The sequence below is a fragment of the Helianthus annuus genome, chromosome 13, assembly GCF_002127325.2.
Source record: "Helianthus annuus cultivar XRQ/B chromosome 13, HanXRQr2.0-SUNRISE, whole genome shotgun sequence".
Lineage (NCBI taxonomy): Eukaryota > Viridiplantae > Streptophyta > Magnoliopsida > Asterales > Asteraceae > Helianthus > Helianthus annuus.
In genome coordinates, this window is record NC_035445.2 from 123,901,583 (window position 1) to 123,923,800 (window position 22,218).

Here is a 22,218-nt window from a genome sequence, read left to right on the forward strand (position 1 = left end):
TATAGCGTCGTCCGCCTACAAAAGATGCGTCATGGTCGGCCAATTGTTAGGAGTGGAGATTCCTTTCAACGACCCCGCTTCTCTAGCACAATCGACCATACACGAAAACGCTTCCATAACTACCAAAAAAAGGAACGGAGACAGAGGGTCTCCTTGTCTCATACCTTTCTCGCATTTGAAAGAGAATGTAGCCGCACCGTTAACCAAAACTGAGGAACTAGCCAACCTGAGAATACCCAAAATCCAAGCACACCACTTGTTTCCAAACCCCATTTGTTTAAGGACATCAATCACAAAATTCCAACTTACATTGTCATACGCCTTCTCGAAGTCGATCTTGAGGAAAAAAGCCTTCGACTTTCTCTTTTTGATCCACGAGTTAAGCTCGTTAACAATTAATGGCCCATCCAGGATAAATCTCCCCTTCAAGAAAGCTGATTGGGAGACCGAAATCACACCATCCAAAACCTTCCTTATACGATTGGCTAAAACTTTGGAGATCACCTTACTAATTACTCCGACTAAGTTGATCGGTCTGTAATTATTGAGGGCCACTGGATCTACGATTTTAGGAACAAGGGTGATAAAAGAGGCCCCACTACCTTTACTAATCTCCCCACTGCCATAGAAGGAAGCAAAAATTCTAGTGAAATCTTCTCTAAACAGTTCCCAAAAGAACTTGATGAATCTGAAGTTTAACCCGTCTAGACCTGGGGCCCGATCATCTCCACATTCAAAGACCGCTTCCTTGATTTCTTGAAGAGAAAAAGCATCTTCCAACATACTACACTCCGAATCCGAGATCTTTTTGATGTTATAACAGTGCAACTCAGGTCTAGTCGGATGCAACTCTTTAAACTTCTCCCGGAAAAACGTATGGATATGTTTTTTAATGGAAGCCGGCTTAGAACACCATTCCCCATTGATAGACAAGCCATGGATAGCGTTGACCGCTTTCCTGTTGTTAACCGATGCATGGAAGAATTTCGAATTCTCGTCTCCATCTATAGCCCATCTTATTCTAGCCCTCTGTTTAAGATCAGATTTTTTTCTATTATCCACTTCTTTAATGAGTTTCCTACTTTCCGCCATTATCCATTCCTCTTCCTCCGTAAGGTCCCTATTTTCCATTTCATTCTCTAAACTTTCTAACTCCGCCAACGCCAAACTTTCGGTTTCCTTCTCCTTGGCAAGGAACTCATCCCTCCAAATCTTCAATGTTGACCTAGTTCGGGCAAATTTAGCAGTGAGACACGTGTCCAGGGGGGGTCAAACAACTCAAAACCCTCCAAAGCACCCTTAACTCCCGCCTCGAATCCCGGTTTTCCAAACCACAAATTATAAACCCTAAAAGGCCGGGGGCCGAAATTTAATTCAACCAACTCCAGAATAATAGGACAATGATCGGAGTACCTACTCGGTAACACTCTCACACAAGCCGTTGGCCATTTGTTGAAAAAAACTGGACAAACCAAGAAGCGATCCAACTTACTTAACTTCTTCCCGTTATCCCTAATACATGTATACTTCCGATCCTGCATAGGGTATTCTAACAAGCCGTTATTGAAAATAAAATTATTAAAATTCTCAGCACATACCGGCTTGAAGTTGGAGTGTTTTCTTTCATCCGATGACCGCACCGCGTTGAAATCACCGGCAAGAACCCATTTCCCAACATCCGGGTCAATAAAAGAAGAAATTTCATTCCACAACTGAAGTTTCGCTGCCGTACTCTGAGGGGCGTAAATATTAACCAGGTTAATAGGGTCCCCACTACCTGTAACGAAGCCTCTTATCACCAAATAAAATCTATTCTGAACAACAGACTCAATCCTCAACACTACAGGATCCCAAATCCAAGCCAACCCCCCAGATAGACCAACCGAGGCCGAACAAGCAGACTCGAACTTTCCTTTTCCCCAGAAACTAGCACAACAGGAACTGGACACGGACTCAACCTTGGTTTCTTGTAAAGCAATAACACTAATCTTGTTCGAAATCCTGATATCTTTAATCCACGATGCTTTAGCTCCACCGTAGACTCCCCTGACGTTAAAAGACATAAGATTCATCGGGGAACCACATTAATACCTGAGGTAGCGATTGAATCCCAAAGAAGTTGACAGTGATTGCCAAGGTTTGCTCCCACAATGTTTCCAAGCTGAATGGTGGCCTTGACTTCCTCATTAATTTGAGCTTCTGATGAATCTCTGACCTGCTCCGACGAATCCACCGCCACATTGACAACCGTACCAACCTCTTCCAGTTGGATATTACTGTCGGGGATGTAATCGTCTTGGAGCCTCGATGCCAGAACTGGGGCCGAGAAGACCTTTACCGGAATTGAACTTTCACCTGAGGGAGGAGTATAGCTGGGATCTTCCTTGTTACCGTCGTCTGAAGCCCTTAGGTTGAGGTCGAAAGTGAAATCCTTGTCATCTCTTATCCGTTTCCTGGGTCTGTGATCAGAATTTGGGCTTATGTTTCTTGACCGGTGCTGATTACCATTCCTGGGCCTGTGTCTAAAGGAATATCTTTTGGGCCTTTGGGCCTCCTCTGAGGAATTAAAAAATAAAACATTACTGATCTGGGAGATCCTCAGACTAGATTCTTTCTGGCCCCCACCACCTTCCCTTTGCTGCTCACTTTGCTTTTGGAAAACCGAAACGTTACCCACCTCCTTGGAACAAGAGCCTTCTCCAAATCTTTCTCTTTCTTCACGCATGGGGTCCAAGTTTGCATGGGGGGCACCCATAATCAGACAAAGGCGACTTACCGCCTCCCCCCACCTTACCCGACTGATCCGATCCATCTGCTTCCAAGATCGATGGGTCCGGCCTGCTAATCACCGGAGAAGACTTCATCGGAGATTCAGAACCGGAGCTCTGCGACTGATAAGACGAGTTACCCAGACAATCAGGAACCCATGCATCTTGCTCCTCCTCCACCCATATTCTAAAACTCTTATTCTTCCACACCAGCGACATAACTTCCCTGATCCTTTTAGCTTCTCCCGCTAAAACCCCCACCCTGACCAACGAGAGATCCTGATCAACGTCCAGACTTTTAGGATAATGTATAACTCTCCCGAAAAGCTCCCCAACCATAACAAAAACATCCTCTTCCAACAAGTGAAGCGGGATACCAACCAGATTCAACCAAGCCAACCGCTCCAGGGGAAGAGACTGACCCTTCCAGACTTCTAACTTGGAAAACCAAGGACCCGAGACATCACGAGATTTCAGGAAGCGATTTGCCGACGCCTCATCTACGAACGAAATGAGGATAGAGAGCCCACCCAGGTATTGAATCCTGACAACCGGAACCTTCGCAATCTGAAGGAGCTTATCAAAATCGACCAACGTCTCGAGGTCCACCGTTCTACCAACCACCGAAACCCCGTAACAATCTTTGAACACCGACGTCCTATCAGGCACCACTAATACCTTGCTGTTACAAACATGATCTTCCTGCACCACACCTGAAGCACCAGGGAAAGGCTTCGTCCCCGAAAAAGAAGCTTTGGGATCAGAGTCCTTTTTAAACAATTCACTGAAGAGGTGGCCACCACCTTGGTTAGCAAAAGCTTGACTCCTTCCAAAAGACTGTTGAGCTACTCCATAGTTGTCTTTAGCTATTCCTTTCCCCTTTTCCTGGAACATGAGGCCAGACCTGCCTGAGTTTTCCACCGAGAACTTGGCAACATTCACTCTAAGTTTCGAATCACCCATTTTGGTCCCGTTTAGAGCCCTCTCCAGGTCTTTCACATCCCGAACATTCTTAAAACTGATGAAGCCGAACCTATTGCCGAACTTATCCTTCTTCCTGGCTATATAAACTTCCCCGATTGTAGATGGTTAGAAGTGGTTATGAATAAAGGAGAGAGAAAATGTTAGTGTTCATCTATAAATTTGAGGAGACAGTGTTCACTCTCTATAATTTTTTAATATATTTTGAAAGTGGTTGTGAGTAGAGGAGAGAGAAAAGATAATAATAAAAGTATAAAAAATATCATTTAATTAAAATGGGAGAGTAAATGTAGTTATTTTTAATGAAATTTTAGGATAAAAAAGATGAAAAAGGATGTAAATGCTCTTAATATTTAGAATAGAAGAGAAGTATCTTATCGTAACACCAAAAGCAATTAATATCGTTCTAGAAATATTAAATTTAAGTAAGATATATACATATTTTCTTTCATTGTTATTAGCGGTAAGTATCCTTTTTAATTAAAATGATCCTAGTTTAACTAAAATGATTAAAATAATTGCAAGCTAAATACATCTCAATTTGGGGTGTTTTTTCCTATTATGGTGTTCATAGAAAAACTATTTACCAAAATGGTGTTATTGGAAAAATATTTATCAAAATGGTGTTTTTAAGGATTTTTATTTGTTTCTCACTTTCGATAAATCCAATTTATTATATAATTATTCATCTAATCATGTTTTTAAGAATCTTAAAAAAACTATTTTTTAAATAAGACATACTTTAAACCAAAAAAAAAACTATTTTAAAAATCTAGAAATCAGTATTTGATAAAAAAAACCCTAGGTGTGATTCTAATAACTTAGTTATACACACATATTTATGTTTATGTTATTCAGTAATAAAACTGAAAATATACTCAAATCGATAATTGTATATTTTATTTAAAAATATCATTGTATACTTCCATTGACATTTTTTTTCCTAAATAACACAGTATAGTATATTATCTATCTAAAAGAATTTTTTTTAAGAAAAAAAAATTCCAATCAATAAGAATGCTTCATTTTACTTCATTTAATATTTGCATTTAATTTTAATATAAGGGTATATTGGTAAACTTACATAAATCATTAATTTGTAATCTTCTCTTTTAATAACTACCTAAATTAAATTTGTAACTCCTTTTTCAAAATATATACTTTTTCCAAATTAAAAAAAAAACTTAATTTAAAATGTAGAATAAATTACTCGCTGTGTAGGATAAATTATGAGTTGTGTAAGATATATTTCGAGATGTGTAGGATAAATTTCGACTCTGTAGGATCAAATTCTATAATGTGTAGGGTATATGTAGGAAAATTTTGATATGTGTAAGTTTTGTAGATTATATGTAGCATAATTAATGATTAGTTGACTGATGTGTGTAAAATGCAACATATAAATCACATCAATTAAGGCATAAAACTAACCCTTTTTAAGTACTAATGTTGGAAAAAGAGTGTTTTTGTCTTCCTTTTGTATTTTCAGGATGAAATGAGCTCAAAATCACAAAAGAAGCAAAAAGACAACTAATTCTACCATAAATACAAGAAAAGGAACAAAAGTGGACTGCCCGGACCCTCAACGGCACCTCCCAAGGCAAAGGAGAAGAAACAGAGTCTGAACACGCCCCGTGTCCAGCGAACACGGGGGCGTGCCCAGGAAGCAGCAGAAAAGACAAACCAATAGAAGCTTCCATTGCCCACCACGGGGCCGTGTCCAGCGAGCACGGGGGCGTGGTGAAAGTACAGCAGGCGCATTAATTGTAATTCGCAATTACAATTAATGAAGTGAGAGAATGTCAGACGGGCACGGGGCCGTGTCCAGCGGACACGGGGCCGTGTCCAGCCTTCTGTTCAGCCTATAAATAGAGGAGCTTGGCTTCATTCTCTCTCATCCCTTGGCACACCACCTCTCTTGTGACAACTCGTACAAAACCCTATTACGCTTCTCTTTTGCTTTGTAACTACGTGTACGCTATGTGAAACGAATATGATGTTTGATTAGAATAGTTGTGTTAACTTGGTAATGCGTTACGTGAATGTTCTATGTATGTGTTATAATATAAAAGTTAGTCGCACTAGAAGCGAACCGGGCCGCACACCTCTTTTGCAAATGGTCAAGATCCTTCCTCCTTGTTGAATCATGCTCGGCCCAGACAAGTAAAACCCAACCCCACCCGTACCCCTTCTCCCTAAGGCCCATTAGCTCAAGTAGCCCAACACCCCTTGTTCCAAGTATATATACGTAAGTTTGTTTGCATGGAAAAAAAAAAAAAACCCTAATTCCCTTTGGGATCATTGGGTGCGTCGGCAGCAAGAGACCCCCCCTTCACTACACCCACCTCTTCCCCATTCTTTGTTGTATAATCCAACCAGTAGACTGTTCCCCCGACGGTAGAGCTAGCGATTGATGTCGACAAGTTCAAATCAGTGAAAGAGTCCGTAGAGAAGGGAGAGCGGCGGAGTTGTATCGCCTACGGCGGTGACGGCATCATCGGTTTTACGGTGACTGCCGCTGATGTTGACGATGATGACCAGTGGAACGACGGCGTTGATGGTGACGGCCGACGGCGGTCGGAGAAGGCAGTAGATGGCAGCGGTGGGTAGGGGCGTCCGTGGATGAAATCGTGACGGTGGATGACTGCTGAGATGGTGGTGATCTTGTTCAGTCAAGGGCGGTGATCGAAGCTGGGGGTGGTGATTCTGGTTCGTGGCTGGTGGCAGCAAACGTACTAAAGAAACCCTCGGTCAAGTATGTATAAACACCCTATGTCTATATTTGTTAAACTGTGAAGTGAAAATCGATGGCTTTTGGCTGTCTAATTGTTCCGAATTCGCTGTTTTGCTTTGTAAATTCTGAAGTGAAAATGGTTAGTTTGTTTAGTATGCTGTAAAATATGTGTTGCTTCATCTTGTGCATTATTTCATACTTTAAGTTGAAGAGTTGATAATTTGGTTTGAGGATCTTTGATATGCAAAAACTGTTAACTGTTGTGGGTTTAGATTAATATAGGGTTCAAAAATTGTTGTAAACTGCTTTAATTTAATTGAAAGAATGATAACTGTTTGTTGATATAGTGCATGTTTCTTTTAATAACTATTGCTTGTAAACGATGAATGATATTCTTCCACTATTCTTGACCACTAATAAGTTAAAATGCCATATAAGTGCTATGCATATAATAAGTTGGAATATTAAATGTTAAGTGAACATTTATACTATCAATATGCTAAATTTATACCAATCATGATACTGTTTATATGCCTATTATGTATTGATAACCTTTGCATAATATTACAATATGTATGAATTGATTATTCGCGGCTGTGGGAGACGAGAACATCTGAATAATGGTCTTGTGTAGAAATTGTATTAATAGGCTCATGCTTCTATAGTGGAGTGATTATGATAAAAAGGGTAATTGATAGTTAAAGGAAATAATTAGGGCATGAGTTATTGTTATACATACTCATTCATGTGAATGAAGAGTGACCTGTTCATGTGTGCCATTGTGATATATGCGTTTGAATGTGAAATACATATAATCCGAATACTCGTTACAACTTGCGTGATAAAATGTGCCATAATTGCTTATCACTTGTGGAATGTATATAATGAATAGGTGAATTCTGTGTAAACGAAACTGATTGTATATACGTGCGTACTATAGGTCGTGACTGATTATTTGTGAGCGTGTATTTCTTTATCATACCGAGCAAACCAAGGTGAGTTCACTGCACTTTTCTCAAGCATGCGTCCCGGTGGTTTGGGACAACTGGTAAACATTTGGAAGGGAAACATTGGGTAAATAACTTAATCGGTTTTGGTTATTGCCTGGAGGGCAATGGGGGTGATTAGTTGATAGCGCTATTAGGTGGGAAACCTCACACCGGGCCGTAAGGACGGGCGTGAACTAATTACCTGGGTATGGCTATGGTTGTTAGAGGCACACTCCTCGGATACATATGGGCACTCTCCCTAGGGTATCTAACGAAGGCAACATAGCAATCGGTCGTTAAGGGGTACCCACTCCCCGGATACACATGGGCACATTCCCTAGGGTATCTAACATGAGCAACATTGTAACGCAACATTGACTCGCATTAACATACGTCTGGTAACTCAACACGTTAACAAAACCTTGAACTCACCAGCGTAGTCTGACACACTTGTTTGCATGCTTGTAGGTCATTAACGTTTGGAACATGGACTTGCTATCTGGGAGTGCTGGAGTGGTCATGGATCGAGACTCATGGGTTCACTTATAAACAATGCATTGATTTTGGTTATTATTATGAAACGATTACATGCTTCCGCTACACAACTTTTGAGAATTGATAACATGTTGACATCGTATTTTAGTAGTTAATGTCATGACTTATTTAAACATTTATTATTGGTTCAATGTGATTGGTGGCTCGAACTCTGATGCGTAACACGCCTCGCGGGGTTTCCGCAGGTGGAATTTTGGGGGTGTTACAGTTGGTATCAGAGCCACTGGTTATAGAGAACTCGGTTTGAAAACGTTTTCATAAAACCAGACTATAACCGAACAACTTCGAAAATCGATCATGACACTCAGCTCCAGATTGCAAGGTTCGTCTCTCTCTCACTTTATGCATTACTTGCTTAGTAGTCACACACTCACAGCATACATGAACTGAAACGTTTAACACCATAGTGACTTGATAGTGTGACACTACTCTTCGACTCCTGTAAACCATAGAACTGTGATATCATCTGTTGTGTTGTTTGAACGGGGGAAACTTCGAGCGCAAGCTAAGAGGCATTGAGATAAGCATGCAAATCGCCTTATTACTATGGGTGCACACATAATAATGACGCGAGGTGCATGCAAATCCCAGTGAGGCTTAATGAGCGTGAGAGGGGTTCTGCCCTATTGTGTGTAAACTTGGTAGTTTGTAGATTTCAATGTGATACTCGACTTTTACCTCATTCCGACCCTTAAAATTGTTCCCTTCTCTTATATAGAACCATGAGGGACAACGGAGGACGGAGGTATAAGTTAATCAACTCCCGGATAAACATGATGACATAAACAATAATCTTACTCCTTGTGTTGCTAGAATCGCTATTACATAACAGTTTTCCTCTCTAAACTAGTCTATCCCCTAGCCCTTGCCTTGGCCGACGCTTACCGTTTAAGGTGACAGTTAGTTACTGTTCTTGATATAGATAAACCTATCATTCCATTATCATGGTCACACTACATTCTCGATTGTCTACGCATAAACTCCTATAACATTGTGCTCTAGTTTAAAAATAACCTGATAAACTCTTCTTTTGATACGTAGTGATCACTTCTTGTACTCTGAGGATGGTTGTGTATTATTTTATAACCATATCATTTCGAAAATATTTTCGTGTCCTTGTAATGAAACCTTTTGGTGACGTACTTGATGTTCCTAATACACACGCCATAGTTCAACCCTTCAAAGCTGGCTTCATACATGTTCGACTAATTACACACTCAATTTCGTACATAGATTTTAGTAAACCATTCTTATTCGCATACGGCAGGCTTGATGACTGTGGAAAACGCTCCGAATAAACCGGATCACTATGAATTCGACCAACCGTTACTCTTCAACATAATTCTTATTGTGTCAACACCCTCAATGTAACGCTTCCAATGACCGGCAGTGTCACCTTATTTCTACTTATACCGCTTGTGTGTGCAACCAACTACACCATCATCATCGGGTTTGCTACTTTACTCATGATTCTAAAACAATTAGATGGAACAGATTGATGATAACCGCGTTTTGGTATATTCTTCGCGTCTTATCTTGTTGTGCTAAAATGAATGCCATAGTTCTTGCATAGCCCTGTTATACGCTAATCCTCGCTTGGCTAAATCACTCTCTACGAACGTCACTCGAGGAATGAGTCATACTTAAGATCATCAATGTGCAATAACATAAAAATAAAATTTTTACTTACGTAAGGTATGCCAAGGTCAAAATTCCCTCTTGTGTGAAAGCACCATACTCATGTATAGCTTCATCGACCTCTTTGTTCCATGCTTATCTCCCTTTGACCGAAGGCTGGTCATCTACTACAACCAACTGCGACCAAAATATCACGATTAATATCAACTGAAAATCTCTTTTCCCTCTGAACGAACGAGTCAAGATGATACCAGTCTGAAATAGGGATTAATGCCTAACTTGAGTTTTCATTCAATCGATTGATCGAATTGCTTGAATCACCTGTTCCAAGAAATTATATTCTCTTTCTCGAATTCTTACATACGATGGCATCACCTTTGATCTTCGATAGGGGTGACTGCACCAGTTCTGATCGCCGGTAGCGATACCATATATAAACATATATCTCTTACACTCACTTTATCACATTCACATATTTTGCTTCGAGAAAATCTTGGTGGTGCACCCGACACACGTGATTTGAGGGTTGAGCATTTTAGCCTGTAACAAACTACCTTAACACATTTCCAGTTCGGTTTATCTCGTCGACCCTTCGTTTATGATGTACGACATTCGCCTCAATTCTGGTAAGCTCTAGATATACATTAGATACACTTGCTTCGTGAAGTGTTGGCTACTTAATATACAACATCCATGATAACTAAACACTGCCTTTCTGCAAGTCCCCAAATTCGAAGGCGTAAAGCTCACCCAAGTTATATTTAGTACAACAACCCCCCCCCCCGGTCGCACATGTTAAATGCATCAGGCAATGCCATACAGATGTATGACACACTCGTATTTCAACTTTTGTGAGCATCTCTTGAGCTTAGCATAACTTGTCACAACATTCTTCATTATCAAGCTCCTATTAACTCAACTTGTGTTTCTACTTAAGAGCAAGATATTTTAGTTTAACACAATTAACACAAACTTTATTACCTCAAACACTCATTCATGCATAACACTCACATAACGGTAATTCGGGGAATTACGGAATTACACATGGGTTGTACTCGAACGTTGATGAACAATTAGAACACTATTCCTGAACAAATAAAGAAATATAACTTATGTGAATTTATATGTTATCTGACTTTATATGCTATATGACATATATATTATTTAGTGAACTTTCGTGAAACCGTATTTAACTACGTGTTTAGTGAATTATCGACAAACTCATAATTGGAGCCTAGAGTATAAAATAGCCTAAATTTCGAGGACGAAATTTCTGTAACATGGGGAGGATGTGACACCCGAGCAAAATCCGCAATAATCCTAATTTCCTCACTTCACTCCTTAGTTCTTACTTGTCAAATTTCGGGACGAAATTTCTTTCAAGTTGGGGATGATGTGACAACTCGTACAAAACCCTATTACGCTTCTCTTTTGCTTTGTAACTACGTGTACGCTATGTGAAACGAATATGATGTTTGATTAGAATAGTTGTGTTAACTTGGTAATGCGTTACGTGAATGTTCTATGTATGTGTTATAATATAAAAGTTAGTCGCACTAGAAGCGAACCGGGCCGCACACCTCTTTTGCAAATGGTCAAGATCCTTCCTCCTTGTTGAATCATGCTCGGCCCAGACAAGTAAAACCCAACCCCACCCGTACCCCTTCTCCCTAAGGCCCATTAGCTCAAGTAGCCCAACACCCCTTGTTCCAAGTATATATACGTAAGTTTGTTTGCATGGAAAAAAAAAAAAAAACCCTAATTCCCTTTGGGATCATTGGGTGCGTCGGCAGCAAGAGACCCCCCCTTCACTACACCCACCTCTTCCCCATTCTTTGTTGTATAATCCAACCAGTAGACTGTTCCCCCGACGGTAGAGCTAGCGATTGATGTCGACAAGTTCAAATCAGTGAAAGAGTCCGTAGAGAAGGGAGAGCGGCAGAGTTGTATCGCCTACGGCGGTGACGGCATCATCGGTTTTACGGTGACTGCCGCTGATGTTGACGATGATGACCAGTGGAACGACGGCGTTGATGGTGACGGCCGACGGCGGTCGGAGAAGGCAGTAGATGGCAGCGGTGGGTAGGGGCGTCCGTGGATGAAATCGTGACGGTGGATGACTGCTGAGATGGTGGTGATCTTGTTCAGTCAAGGGTGGTGATCGAAGCTGGGGTGGTGATTCTGGTTCGTGGCTGGTGGCAGCAAACGTACTAAAGAAACCCTCGGTCAAGTATGTATAAACACCCTATGTCTATATTTGTTAAACTGTGAAGTGAAAATCGATGGCTTTTGGCTGTCTAATTGTTCCGAATTCGCTGTTTTGCTTTGTAAATTTTGAAGTGAAAATGGTTAGTTTGTTTAGTATGCTGTAAAATATGTGTTGCTTCATCTTGTGCATTATTTCATACTTTAAGTTGAAGAGTTGATAATTTGGTTTGAGGATCTTTGATATGCAAAAACTGTTAACTGTTGTGGGTTTAGATTAATATAGGGTTCAAAAATTGTTGTAAACTGCTTTAATTTAATTGAAAGAATGATAACTGTTTGTTGATATAGTGCATGTTTCTTTTAATAACTATTGCTTGTAAACGATGAATGATATTCTTCCACTATTCTTGACCACTAATAAGTTAAAATGCCATATAAGTGCTATGCATATAATAAGTTGGAATATTAAATGTTAAGTGAACATTTATACTATCAATATGCTAAATTTATACCAATCATGATACTGTTTATATGCCTATTATGTATTGATAACCTTTGCATAATATTACAATATGTATGAATTGATTATTCGCGGCTGTGGGAGACGAGAACATCTGAATAATGGTCTTGTGTAGAAATTGTATTAATAGGCTCATGCTTCTATAGTGGAGTGATTATGATAAAAAGGGTAATTGATAGTTAAAGGAAATAATTAGGGCATGAGTTATTGTTATACATACTCATTCATGTGAATGAAGAGTGACCTGTTCATGTGTGCCATTGTGATATATGCGTTTGAATGTGAAATACATATAATCCGAATACTCGTTACAACTTGCGTGATAAAATGTGCCATAATTGCTTATCACTTGTGGAATGTATATAATGAATAGGTGAATTCTGTGTAAACGAAACTGATTGTATATACGTGCGTACTATAGGTCGTGACTGATTATTTGTGAGCGTGTATTTCTTTATCATACCGAGCAAACCAAGGTGAGTTCACTGCACTTTTCTCAAGCATGCGTCCCGGTGGTTTGGGACAACTGGTAAACATTTGGAAGGGAAACATTGGGTAAATAACTTAATCGGTTTTGGTTATTGCCTGGAGGGCAATGGGGGTGATTAGTTGATAGCGCTATTAGGTGGGAAACCTCACACCGGGCCGTAAGGACGGGCGTGAACTAATTACCTGGGTATGGCTATGGTTGTTAGAGGCACACTCCTCGGATACATATGGGCACTCTCCCTAGGGTATCTAACGAAGGCAACATAGCAATCGGTCGTTAAGGGGTACCCACTCCCCGGATACACATGGGCACATTCCCTAGGGTATCTAACATGAGCAACATTGTAACGCAACATTGACTCGCATTAACATACGTCTGGTAACTCAACACGTTAACAAAACCTTGAACTCACCAGCGTAGTCTGACACACTTGTTTGCATGCTTGTAGGTCATTAACGTTTGGAACATGGACTTGCTATCTGGGAGTGCTGGAGTGGTCATGGATCGAGACTCATGGGTTCACTTATAAACAATGCATTGATTTTGGTTATTATTATGAAACGATTACATGCTTCCGCTACACAACTTTTGAGAATTGATAACATGTTGACATCGTATTTTAGTAGTTAATGTCATGACTTATTTAAACATTTATTATTGGTTCAATGTGATTGGTGGCTCGAACTCTGATGCGTAACACGCCTCGCGGGGTTTCCGCAGGTGGAATTTTGGGGGTGTTACAGTTGGTATCAGAGCCACTGGTTATAGAGAACTCGGTTTGAAAACGTTTTCATAAAACCAGACTATAACCGAACAACTTCGAAAATCGATCATAACTAAGATAATCTCTTAAACAAGTGCAAAAGTGCGAAAATAATCAAAGGTTATACTAATACACGTGTCGGATCCAAGTGATTCATCTTGTCTATCTGTTTTTATTTTATTTTTATTTTCAGCATTTAGTTAGTTTTTATTTTTCTTAGTTTAAAACATTTTTCTCACTTTTTGATTTGATTAGACGTTGAGGATAAACCGGTATTAAAAGCTCTTGTGTCCTTGGACGACCTCGGTATCTTACCAACACTATACTACGTCCACGATGGGTGCACTTGCCCATATGTGTGTTTAGTGTTAGTGAATATCGTGTTTTATAAATTTAAAACTTGGCTAAAAGTGTAAAAAGGGGCTTAAATACTCATCAAAAATATAACACACTTCACGCACATCAAGTTTTTGGCGCCGTTGCCGGGGACACAAGGATTTTAAGAAAGTTAGGAATCAACGGCCTAATCATATTTTTATTTTTCTTTAATTTTTTAGGATTTTTTCTTAGATTTTCAGCTTCTGCAGAGCTCAGCACGGGGCCGTGCCAGGTCGGACACGGGCCGTGCTCAGCATCGTTACTGGCAATTTTTGTTTTTCAAGTTACAGAAGGCTGACCACGGGGCCGTGCCGGTGCAACACGGGGCCGTGTCCAACTTCCAGTAACTGGGATCTGAAAAACAATCACTGTAATTCCGACCACGGGGCCGTGTTCGCTCAACACGGGGCCGTGGTGAACCTTCTGACCAACATTCTTTTCTGTTTTTATTGCAGGACTTGGAACCCGACGCCATCCTCACGTAGTGTATGAGCTCCAGTTCCAATAAAGACATAAAGGAACCGCTAGAAGAACCCGAACGCTTTCTCAGAAAAAGGTTAAAAGCCAAAAACCAAGAGAAGGTTTCGGGTGATCCACCCCCAATGGCGGACCAACGTACCCTTATGGATTATCTACGGCCCACCGTAGGTAATCTAGGCGCCGCTATCAATGCTCCGAATGTCGAAGCCAATAACTTCGAACTTCGACCGCATTTGATACAAATGCTCCAAAACTCTGCAACCTTCCACGGGCTTGCGGACGAGGATCCTCATCTACATATAACTAATTTCTTAGAAATATGTGATACCTTTCGGATCAATGGAGCATCAAACGACGCCATCCGCCTCCGTATGTTTCCATTCTCACTAAAAGACCGAGCGAAAGCTTGGCTCAACACCCTCCCAGCTGGATCGGTAAACACCTGGGATGAACTAGCCCAAAAATTTCTATATAAGTATTTCCCTCCTGCTAAAACTGCTAAATTAATGGCTGAAATTAATACATACTCACAAGAGGACGGGGAATCCTTATATGAAACTTGGGAAAGGTTCAAGGAGCTATTACGCAAGTGTCCCCATCACGGCCTCGCAATATGGCAACAAGTATCCAATTTCTACAATGGATTGTTGCCACACACTAGGCAGACACTTGATTCTAGCTCCGGGGGACTTTTAGGTAATCGACGCCCACACGAAATATATAATCAGATTGAGGAAATTGCTCAAACCAATTTTCAATGGCACACTCCCCGGGGAAATAAGTCTATCGCCCCGGGCGCCCATAAGGTCGACGAAAGCACTTCTTTACAAGCCCAAATCGAGGCCCTTTCTTCAAAAATAAAAAAAATTAGAAATGACAAAAACAGTCTCGGTTATGGCTTGTGAAGGGTGTGGTGGGTCACATGAAAATTGGAGTTGCATGAAAGAAACGGACGATCAACAAGAAATGGTAAACTACATTGATAATAGACCTAGGCCGTCGGGTCCTCCAACGGGAACTTACAACCAAGGATGGCGAAACCACCCAAACCTTGGTTGGAGGGAAACCGGCAATAGTAGTAACCAACAAACCCAACGAACAAACTTTCAGCAATCAAGAAATGAGTCACAAAATTTCACTCAACAACAAGGTGGACGAGAAAGGCTCGAAGATACTATATCTCGCCTCGTCTCTGACACTGATAAGAAAAACTCGGAAAGATTTCTACAATTAGAATCTAATTTTAGGAATCAACAAGCTAGCATTCAAAACATAGAAAAACAAATAAATCAACTAGCACAAAATTTTTCCGAGAGACCGCAAGGCGCATTACCTAGCAATACCGAAACAAACCCAAAGGCGCAAGTTCACCTCATCACACTACGAAACCGCACCGTAGGGCCTGCAGAAGTACCTCCACCTGCGGAAGAAACAATGCCAACACATCTGCAGGAAAAGAACTCTCCCCCATCACCAGAGCCTACCAAGGCTCCTTGAGTTCCGTACCCCGGTAGGTTAATTCGTCAAAAGACCAATGAGCAGTTCGCAAAATTCGAAAGTCTGTTAAAACAATTGCATGTCAATATTCCTTTTATCGAAGTCCTAACCCAAATGCCCAAATACTCTAAATTTATGAGGGACTTCCTTACACATAAAAAGAAAATTGAAAATTTGCAATTAGTTAATTTAGGCGAAGAATGCTCTGCCCTCGTACTCAATAAACTACCCCAAAAGAAAATCGATCCCGGAAGTTTCACGATTCCATGCTCAATAGGGGAATCACCCGTTCGCAATGCCTTGGCCGACTTAGGGGCTAGCATTAACCTCATGCCCTCATCGATGTTCAAAAGGCTTGGCTTGGGAACCACGAGCCCTACAAAAATAAGCATACAACTCGCTGATCGATCAGTCAAGTTCCCACAAGGTGTCATCGAGAATGTCTTGGTAAGGGTAAGCAGATTCGTTTATCCAGTTGACTTTGTCATACTCGACATGGAGGAAGACACCGAGGTCCCCCTTATACTAGGGAGACCCTTCCTTGCCACAGCACAAGCAGTGGTAGACATGAATGACGGGACACTGACTTTGAGGTATGGGGATGATGAGGTGAAGTTCGGAGTTGGGAAGAGAATAGAGGACGACGACCCAGTGAATTACATGAAGGTTATTGATTCAAGTTTGGATGCCGCTCTCCGACGGTGTAACTTGGGAAGCAAGGCACTCCACTCAGAAGATATATAACCTGGAATCGGGTCTAGCCAAGGACCCTTATAAACGTGGCGCACCACGGAGGCATTCCGCGGATCTATCCTTAGTTTAGTTTAATCTTTTAGTTTTTGCAGAATAAAACACACTCATGGTGGTAATGGATGAAAAAGGGAACGAGAAAAATGGAACCATGCACGAAGAACAGAGCAACCCGACAAAAATCTCCATCACAGAAGGCTCAACACGGGCCGTGCCCAACCAACACGGCCCCGTGCTGAGCCCCCTGCAGAAAATCACCCAGTTCAGGTAACTGGACATGGGCCGTGTTTAGCGGACACGCCCCCGTGTCCAGGCTTCTGTTTCAATTCTGTAATTTTTGTTACTGGCACTTGACCACGGGGCCGTGCCCGGTCAACACGGGGCCATGTCCAGGATGCCAGTAACATAAATCTTTGCTTTTTAACCCACTTTTATACATTCTAATCAACCAAAAACTTTATTTTTGGACACATTGAGGACAATGTGTAATTTAAGTGTGGGGGGGATGCTAAAACCTTGAAATTTTGCAAAATCCTAAACGCAAGCCTTACACAAAACTCTATTGGAACCGCTAAACACCCCAAATTTTTTCAAAAACTTTTTCATTTTTTTATTTACTTGTCTTAGTTTAAGATGGGAATAACAAGTTCTAAAAAGGTTATATTTTTACAAGTTTACAACCGATAGCGTCGTGATAAAAAAAAGAACCAACATAAGAAAATTATGAAACGGTATAACAAGTCTAGTTAAAAATTCGATTATATATACTTGGTCACATTAAAAACCCATTCCCACAAAAGTGAGTTTTGAGCCTTTATTGAGCATAAAAATACACATATTTAGATTAAATGCTCATTTTTCGTTTCTTGTGTGAATAGCCGCTCGGTTCTTACAAATCTAGAACTTGCCACGACGATACATTCCCGGTCCTTACCAACTTAAACCCAAGTAAGTAAATGATGGAGGCATTAGGACTAACCATTTTTTTTTTCAAAACCATTATTTTTCATTTTTTTTACCTACCCAAAATCCCCCTAGATAGCCCCTTTGAGCCTAAACCTTTCATTTCATTACCCCAAAACCCTTTTTACCCACCAAAAACCTTTTTATTTTTTTCACCCTTTATTTTAGTAACAAGCTCGCTTTTTCGTAAACTCACCTTTTTATGTGACGATCAAAAAAAAAATGATGATGATGATGAAGTCAAGAACAAACAAAAGCTATAAAAGCTTGTTTGGAGAAATACTTCAAAATAAAAAGTCACTAAAAACAAGGTACTTCACGAAAATCAACGCTTGTTACGATTTTTGCCCTTTTTACTAACCACTAACCGACCACCCACCTTTAACCCAAGCCTAACCCTTCACCCCAAAAGTCCTCTTGATATTTACAAAGGTAAAAAGTTAAAAAGGAGAAGGATTGATTGCTTGGCAAGCCTATGGAAGGCGTAAGTTCCGTGCCGCTCTCGAGTGATTCACTAAAATATACACCTTCGGCCGAGTGTTGAGTGATCTCCCGTGAGGTATGTGAACTTGTATATAAATGGAATTTTAATAAGGCATGCTATGCCCAAATAAGTAATTTATCTTATGAAACGTTCAAAATAAATCATAACGAATAGGATTGTAAATAAATAAAAATAAAACTTGCAAAGACCTTGGATTCCCGACTCTCTATGACAAGCCAAAAACTTTCTCTTCTACCTATTCCATTTGGGAGTGTAAGCCACATTTAAAGAGTTTTGCTTGAGGACAAGCAAAAATTCAAGTGTGGGGGTATTTGATGTGTGTAAAATGCAACATATAAATCACATCAATTAAGGCATAAAACTAACCCTTTTTAAGTACTAATGTTGGAAAAAGAGTGTTTTTGTCTTCCTTTTGTATTTTCAGGATGAAATGAGCTCAAAATCACAAAAGAAGCAAAAAGACAACTAATTCTACCATAAATACAAGAAAAGGAACATAAGTGGACTGCCCGGACCCTCAACGGCACCTCCCAAGGCAAAGGAGAAGAAACAGAGTCTGAACACGCCCCGTGTCCAGCGAACACGGGGGCGTGCCCAGGAAGCAGCAGAAAAGACAAACCAGTAGAAGCTTCCATTGCCCACCACGGGGCCGTGTCCAGCGAGCACGGGGGCGTGGTGAAAGTACAGCAGGCGCATTAATTGTAATTCGCAATTACAATTAATGAAGTGAGAGAATGTCAGACGGGCACGGGGCCGTGTCCAGCGGACACGGGGCCGTGTCCAGCCTTCTGTTCAGCCTATAAATAGAGGAGCTTGGCTTCATTCTCTCTCATCCCTTGGCACACCACCTCTCTCACACTTCATCCACCACCCACCACCACCATAACACCATCATCCACCACCATCATCCATTGTCCATCGTAGAGTGTGTGAGTCGCCTCGGGATCCAAGATTGATCGTAAGAGTTCTTGACAATCAAGGCCATGTTTGCCTGAGTCTCTTACATCACTTGGTGAAGACAAGTGTTTAGTATAATACTTTTTATTTTTAATCTTTTGCACTTTTTATTTGGTTTTGTATTAATGACTTTAATAACTAGTTACTTATGTTGAAGGTGATCTTTCCTTATCGTTTGTCCGTGGTGTCTTGGCATTATTTTACTGTCTATATAAAATAAAAGATTTTCACCATTCATATCTCCACGGTCTATATGGAGGTATGTTGGCTACCTGGTCGGGGGTTAAGGGAACGGTTTGGTAAGGGTCTTGCCCTTGTTCAGCGTTTAGAGGTCCTGCTTGGGACCTGGGTCAAATTTAGTAGGATCTCCTTCAATGCCCATAGATATTGGATGGCGGGGATCCAAACTCTTTGACCCCCTCATAAGTTAACTACTATTAATACTATAACCCGGCTATTTAGGACTGTATCCCTGCTGACTCAGACTACTTAGCCAAGGGTAACGTCACCGCCAAAAGCGGGGCCTACCACAATTTGCATTAATAACTTAATTCATTATCTTTCAATAATCCGACCCTTTAGGATTGTATCCTTGCTGACTCAAACTACTGGGTTGAGGGTAACGTCGCCTTCAAAAGAGGGGCCTACTACAATAACTAAGATAATCTCTTAAACAAGTGCAAAAGTGCGAAAATAATCAAAGGTTATACTAATACACGTGTCGGATCCAAGTGATTCATCTTGTCTATCTGTTTTTATTTTATTTTTATTTTCAGCATTTAGTTAGTTTTTATTTTTCTTAGTTTAAAACATTTTTCTCACTTTTTGATTTGATTAGACGTTGAGGATAAACCGGTATTAAAAGCTCTTGTGTCCTTGGACGACCTCGGTATCTTACCAACACTATACTACGTCCACGATGGGTGCACTTGCCCATATGTGTGTTTAGTGTTAGTGAATATCGTGTTTTATAAATTTAAAACTTGGCTAAAAGTGTAAAAAGGGGCTTAAATACTCATCAAAAATATAACACACTTCACGCACATCATTGACTAATTAATTAAAGAGAGAAAAATTAATAATATGAGTTATAAATAAAATAGTATTTTACTAATATACCCTTTCTTCTTTTTCTTCTCACATTAAATTTCTTCTCAAATGAACCTTCTTCTATCTATCTAAATACTAACTATGTTAGTTAAAGATATTAGTGTTGAGAATAGACCTTATAATTATTTGATATAGTTATATTGGTTTAAAACACAATATATGTGGGTTATTCTTACAAAATACTAGGGGGAATACCCGTGCGATGCACGACATGCATAATAGTTGTTGTTTTTTCCTGGAACGACGACTGATATAGATAGTGCGTGACACGGTACGAAAGTACGAATATAGTATAGATTTTTAAAACAAAAACCGGGTTTTTTTAAAGTTAGCCGTTTGACCATGGTTATTTTGACCAAAGTCCACCCCTCATTCGGCGCTTTGTGGTAGCACCACCAGTCAAAAAAGGCCCAAAACACCCGAGGGTACAGTGTTCCCCCACGTTAAGACGCTTTGAGAGAGGTTTGTGCCCCACCACATGTGGTCTCACAAAACTTCAAATCTATGGACGTGTGGTTTCTCAATCCTCTTCAAAAGACGTCACAGTTTTCAATTTTTTTTATTTTTTCTTTTTCATTGTGTTTTAAATGGTGTAAAATAGATGTTATATATATATATATATACATATTATACTACATACACATATACATATAAATTTAGTTTTAACATCTAAAAGTCAAATTGCAGGTTTTGTTCCCTTTTATAGATCAGAAAGCAGTTTATAAACCAACAAAATTAACAAATCCTAACAGTTCTTCAAGTGTTTAGTTATATAATCTATATATTTATTTACTAAAATTTATTACAATTAACCCAATACTTAATAAATAGGGTATGCAGGACTTAAAAAGTGTTATCTGGACACGTATGTCACTCCAGCTTGCCAATCTTGTGTACCGACTCCAGGGTAACATTTTCAAATGCCTGCAACACATCTGGTTATAAAAGTAAAAAATAAACAAAAATGATGTTTTAGATTTTTACCCTGGTCTCAAACTTAATGTAGTTGTTTAGTCCATTTAATTAAATTTTATTTTTAGTTGACGCATAGGTACAATGTAGTCCTCTATTTGTGACAATTGTCATTGTGCTTATAGTCATGTGATGTTGTTTTAATACCCGTTAACCAACTCGTTTCGCCTCTATTTCTCAGTTATTTAAAGAAGCAACATATACATCAGAACTGTCAATGGTACAATAAACTTACCTCAAGACTACCATTTGCTAAACTGGTAGTGTATCTCAGAGTCCAGAAATCCCGTGCTAGAGCTATTTCAATTAATATATGGAGAAAAGGAAGAGCCGCATTGATTAAACATGGTCATAAAGGCTCGTACTATTTCATTAAAGTTAATTGTAATATTAAGTATTAGTTATCTAATAACCAATCAATCCTTTAAGGTGAATTGTTATGAAAACTCTATAAACCCTAACTTAAACATTAATATACGGAGAAAAGGAAGAGGCTCATTGATTAAACATGGTCATAAAGGCTGGTACTATTTCATTAAAGTTAATTGTAATGCATTTAAAGCAACCATAAATTTTGATTTTAAATATAAGATATAGCTAAACTTAGAAATTGTTTACTGAAAGTTGAAGTTGAAATAAATCATATTCAGATAATTATTTTTTATATGCAAATTCAAACAGACCTATCAAAATATGTAGGAAAACTCCATGCAAGTCTAACTCCGTCACGCTTAAATTCATGTAACCTGAATGCGATTCATTACTTATTTAACCCATTTATTTAAATAGGCAGGCGAGTAGTAATCGGGTTGGTGGGTTGTAAAACTGTGTTAATTTTACCAGCATGGTGGAAGTCAATATTCTACCAGCATCATTACATCCAACTTTTTAAAAGTAAACAAATGGTTTGATAATATGAAAACTATTTCAAATGAATATTAGTAATGTATAAATTTAAAC

General features: G+C 39.7%; 1 non-coding gene across 1 annotated transcript; it reads right to left on the reverse strand.

The window, feature by feature from the left end:
• Nucleotides 1-15,004: 15,004 nt before the first annotated feature.
• On the reverse strand, nt 15,005-15,111 carry LOC118486170. Its single transcript, XR_004878026.1, has one exon. It is a non-coding gene; the product is annotated as a small nucleolar RNA R71 (small nucleolar RNA).
• Between the last annotated feature and the right edge of the window lie 7,107 nt (nt 15,112-22,218).